The following is a 6,094-nucleotide window of genomic DNA, read 5'->3' as shown; positions in this document are numbered from 1 at the left end:
GCATAAGTCGACAGAATCATCATTTTGCAAATCACAGCAAGTGCAATCGCCCTTAATTTTTTGTTCAAATTCTGAAAGCAATTCGGATAGTTGTGGTAGAGTTCTACTGTGTAGCTGCCAACATATCTACTTTAAAAATCTTACAATGCATGCCATGGGTGTATTTGTACACTTTTTTAACCAACACACAACAAACTGTTAAAACTGAAAGCATTATATTTTCAAATCTTTACTTGTAATTAATCAGCACAGAAAAAAAAAAAAAAAAAAAAAAAAAAAAAAACTGGATTCACAAAAAAGAAGCATAGGATTACAGCAAGCAGTTAGTTTCAAAAAGGCAGGCTTGTGCATTTAAAAATTTATTAAGTGTGCACTTTTAAAATATTGTCTTATATTTTTCTGTAGGATGCATTAATATTAATCTTTAAAAATATTCTTTTGGAAGAAACTAATAACTTGCTGTATTATCTTACTTTTTCTGTCGTAAATTAATGCAGTCAGCTGCTTTTGCTGAAACTACTTTCACTGGAACTTAAGCTTTCTTAAGTTGCTGACTTAGCAACATTCAAAAAATTTATTTCCCTAACTTATTCAAAACAATATATTTTTTTTGGAAGTTCTTAATGATTAAAATGTTATCCAGGTTATTATCAGACAGGACTGCACAGCTCTGTCCTCGTCTTTCTGACCCTACTGAATTTTCTTTTGCACTCTGAATTGCTGTGAGGTATGGCTAGAATGAAAAGCATAGAAAAGGAGAGCCTTTCATACTTCAATGAACCATTGACATTAAATTTCTTCAAAGCAGCCTATTTTTTATCCATCCTCTCCCTTTTTAGCACAACATCGGGCAAATTATCTATTTGTACAGAGTGGAATTCACTTTGGAGCTTATCTTAGGCTCTTCATCTGCAGTTTCTCTATTCTTCTGAAGCAACATAACAGGATACTCATTTAAAAAAAAAAAGCAATACTAGGGATCTAAAACCTAATTATCTTACAATTATGTCACAAGATCTTATAAACATACAATATCTCCAAAAATCTTACAATGTAAGGCTAAATCTTACAAGTTGGTTGCTATGCTACTGTATGTTTATGTATAGCATAAAAATAAGAAAAGCTTAAAATTTTCAAGAAACATTTTATTAATTTAATTTTTAACAGTACTTTTGTCACTTACTTATGCATATACAGGTATCTTTTGTATAACACGGTTGATTCGTACTGTGTAATATGAGACTTTTTTATAAATAGTTTTTTAAACGTATTTTTTGATCTTACGTCTTACATAGGATCAAGAAATGTGTACCGTGTTATATTGAAACCAAGTCTTAAGGGAAAGATTTTATAATAGCTGAAATTTAAACTAAATAGGATATACAAATAAATAAAAAAATTTTGAAAAAAAAAATAGAACCGACTTCAAAATTGCTCTAAAAAGTGAAAAATAATTTTATTCTTTAAACACCATCGATAATACTTTTAAACATAATTTTTGAAGTTGGCGCAAAAACAAAAAGTAAAATCCATTGTAACCATGCTTCGTTCATATTGTTATAAAAAAATCATCCAAAGTTAGGAACGAAACATTTATATCGTTACTGAAATATGCTGTCATCAATGCGTAATGCATGTGGTAGTGAAGAAACTGGGCCTGATTTAATTTATAGCTGTAACTGAGTTATAGCTGTGAATGATTTTATCGATCGTTTTTGCGCCAACTTCAAAAATTATGTTTAAAAGTATTATCGATGGTGTTTAAAGAATAAAATTATTTTTCACTTTTTAGAGCAATTTTGAAGTCGGTTCTATTTTTTTTTTTCAAAATTTTTTTATTTTATTCTTTTTAGTGTAAATGTATTTCAGAAATATTAAGAAGTTACTGTAACGAAACTTTACCTTATTTTTTTCATAAAAATGCTCCATACTAAAAAAATAAAAACACGCCTTAAACTTTAAGCGATTGACAATAAAAATTTATCTTCGTTCCTCACTGAAATTCATTTGTGTGTTAATTTAATTATAATCATTTAAATATTACGTTTTCCCTAACTAATTTACATTTCACAGCATAGTTGCTTTTTGTGCAATCCTGTATCTCCTTACTCAGCCCAAATCATCTGTTATTGGCATACTTGATAACGATAAAAATACTACTATAGTTGAAGCAAACCTAAAGTAGTAGCATTGTGAAGGCTAAGCAGATCCTAATCACTGCATAAACCTCGCTTCCACGTTAGGTTTACCCCCACTATAGAGCAATGACACTGAAGAAACTTGATGCTTGCTTCAGAGAAGCCTCCATTCAAAGTTATCACCACAATTACTATTAATATTATTGTTGTATGGCACAAAATTGTTGAAACAATGGGTTTTATGTTTAATCAATTAATAGGGAAATTGCATGAAATTTACTGTTTTTTGCCCATAACTTTTTTTCTAAGGAACAAATATGGTCAAACAAAGTAATGGGACCTAAGTTGGGCCATCCCCTATCCATTAAAAGAAGTATCATCAAAATCGGTCCACTAGGTGAGACGCTGTGAGTGGACAAACAAAAAAAAAAAAAACATACATACGGTATGAACTGATAACCGCCTCCTTTTTGAAGTCGGTTAAAAATGGCTACTAAAACATACAACAGCTCAAGTAAAAACTTGATCAACTTTCTTTGCTAAGAACAAAGTGCATTTTATCATGGAGGAAAAAATCTAAGCTTTTCTACAGCAATCAAGTTTGAGCAACAATGACCAAATAAAAGAACAAATACAATTATTCCATTTATTTCATTGTATATTGTTTGGACTACATTTTTTAATTATCGTGTGCAAAATTTAACTTATATTTATTCCTAAATGTTATTTTCTTACAATGAATTGGAAACAATATTTGTCTTTTTTTTTTAGAACACGGATGAAAAAATAAAGTATTTAAAAGTTACTGTTATACATGGGTGTAGAATTATTAGTATTGAACAAAAATGAATTTCTATCTTTTAAAATTCATGTTATATTTAAACCGTGTAGTATTAAGTTAAAACTTTGTACTGTATGGAAACAGTGTTGTAGAAACACCGTGAGATATGAAGTATGCCTGTATATATGATATGCTAGTCACTGCTCATTAACATTACTTAATCAGACAATTACTTAATTTTGTAACGTATTAAATTTCAGAACATTTTTCAGGGGTTGATACAAGTTTTTATTTTTGGGTCCCCATTTTGTTAAAAAACAAAATTTTTCTAAATTTTCTTTATTTTTGAAAATGAAATTATTGTGAATTGCCAGGTTATATATGGGCATGGCAAAATGATGCTTGTGCAACCTTTAATTACACAATATGAAGTATAAGAAGGCAATTGTTAATGTCCAAGTGATGGAATCACAAAAACCGTTTTTTGGGGGTCGGCACTTTGTCACACTGGATCGCCAGGTGGCAAGGGCCACCTTAAATTTAGAACTTTATTTCATGATGCGAATTTTTATGAATGAGCTGTTTTTACAGTGTGGAATTTTCTGAAACGGCCGCTTTTACATTGCAGATCTTTGTGAAGGAGTTGCAAAGCGAACCCAATTCGATTCTGCGTCGAACCTATTTTGGCGAGCTCAGCTCTGCATAAAGCCAATTCGGGCCCCTTGTTAGTTTGTTCACCAGGTCTCCCTCTTCTCATAAAACTTTTAACATTTGTATGTCTCAGATTCCAACTGGGCCCCTAGTTCCCGACTAGGCTAACATGGCCTCTGAGCCAGCAACAAATGTTGTTCGCTAATTTCCTGTTTCTCCCAATTAATAATGTTGAAAAAAGACCAAATATAATTAAAAAACCAAGCTGGTATCATTGTGGTACTCTACTCACTGACATTTTTGCTGTTGGTTAAGATATGACACTAAAGACTCTGGAGAAATACAGTGGTATTTTGCAGAAATTTTTTTAAGAGAACTTCAGTTTTAAAGTTTATCAAGATCTCAATTGAGGTTGCACTATACTGTAAATTTTTGTTTCTAAATTCAATGAAATCCATCAAATTGTGAAACAGCAAAACATGTGAATAAAAAATCAAGTAACTTCAATTGTTAATGGAGTTTTTTATAATAACAACAAACAATATCAATACATCCTGATTATTATACTCAACGTTAAATCCCGGTTATCACAAATTTGCCATTTCAACTGCGCTTGTACACAGACTTAGCTGATTTCAAAAATCTTGCTAACATTTTAAATTTGTTAATAAATATGAGATAGCAACAGATAAAAATTAGAAATCACAAAGCTAACTCTGGTTTAGTTTTTAGGCCTCGGTAAAGATTGAGTTTTGAGTCTTAATTATTAATGGATTCAAAGTCTGATTTTTCTATCAATGGCCCTTTTCAGGGCTAAATTTTCAACTTCAGAAGAGCGTACTAGAATTGCAGCATCACTTCTAATACAAAGCCGAACCATCAACCTAAATAAAAATGTATAATACTGCTATTTAAGCCTAACGTAAAATATCCACAAAAGACGGACATCTGTACTCATATTCCAATCATTTTTGAAGTACCCAACGGGTTTTAGGTTTACGTTAAATAAATATTTTCAAACCAATAAATATTGGAAGTGTCATTTTCCCCTTTTCATTATAAAGATTATCAGTTATTCATATCCGCAGTTTCATGTAATATATCACGAAATCGCAGTGAAAATATTCTAATCGCAGTCATTAATTTCTTGGGACTCTAGCTCAGTATAAATATAAACAAGCAACACAAAATCTTAAAACAGAAATAACAAAAAGCTAAGTCCGCGCGCAAGCGCAGTTGAAATGGCAAATTTGTGATAACCGGGATTTAACGTCTACTGATTATTATACATTACACAAGCAAATGAAACCAATGTAAAATTTTGAACATCAAAACAACATAATTGAAATAACATAGAGTAATAACTGTTCTTACCTACCTGTCACCCAAAAAAAAAATGTAGCATATAGAACAAAAAAGTCAGCAATAGAGTATGGTAGATTTTAAAGTATACTAGCACTCTCTTTTGCTATCCATTTTGTTATCGATGTTTCCATTATGAATCCAATTATCTTTTTACATGCTTTTTCTTAAGACTATGATCGAGCAAAGGTATGGAAGCTTCTACATTTTTAAGCTACAACATGATGATTCACTATTCCCGCATTCGAGTGCCAAGCAGAAGTGCGGCATAATGTGATCTTTCTCCCAAACCAAAAATATGGAATAAAAACAACAAAAACATAATTTTAATCTTGAATTTTAACGGCGAACTTTACCAGTACTTAACATTGATATTTGTAAACTCACGGACCAAGTAATTTCCCCTAACCTCGAACCCAATTCATGAATATCGTACCTCGAACCCATTGGTCACTCTATTCGAACGCGACCTTAGAAGTTAAGACTTTCAAATGTGAAGGAAATTGAAAAAAATTTCAATGATTTAATTGATTAAAAATTAATTCACATACCTTGCACAGAAAATACTTTCCTTTAATTAAAATGCATCGATTTTGTTCAAGATATACGCTTTTTTTAAACATGCCAGGATATGCCAATTAATATAAGTAGTTAACAGTTAAAATTCATCTAAACCGTTTAATTTAAAATTTTCAACGGTACTTTTGAAAGTTCATTGCACATTTAAATTAAAAAGAACTATCTTTAGAGATATCTGTTGTACGTAACTAAGGCCTGCATTAACTGCGTCATTAACTACATTCAACTCTTCGTGTATTTTAACTTCAACCCATGCTTTAACTGTATTAAAAACAAGATTTATTCAAATCGCCAGCTAAGCGAGAATGCGCCAAATACGGCAACCCCAAATTTTACTTGCGCAGCAGGGGGTAACTCATTAACTCCATGGGTGGTCCTAGCCTTCGGCGCAATCCCCCTCCGGGGTTCCTATTATCAGACGCGCTCATTGATCAAAGAACGCTGCGGTTAGTTACGGTTAGTCACCGGTTGAGCGGTTGAGTTCGACGAACGTAACCCTTGAGAATGTCACTTTTTGATAATGAAGTGAAACGAAAGTATGATGACAGACAGGTGTGACGGATGTGACGTTTGTTAACTTCTC

The sequence above is a fragment of the Uloborus diversus genome, chromosome 6 (genome assembly GCF_026930045.1).
Source record: "Uloborus diversus isolate 005 chromosome 6, Udiv.v.3.1, whole genome shotgun sequence".
NCBI classification, from domain to species: Eukaryota; Metazoa; Arthropoda; class Arachnida; order Araneae; family Uloboridae; genus Uloborus; species Uloborus diversus.
This window is presented reverse-complemented; position numbering follows the sequence as displayed.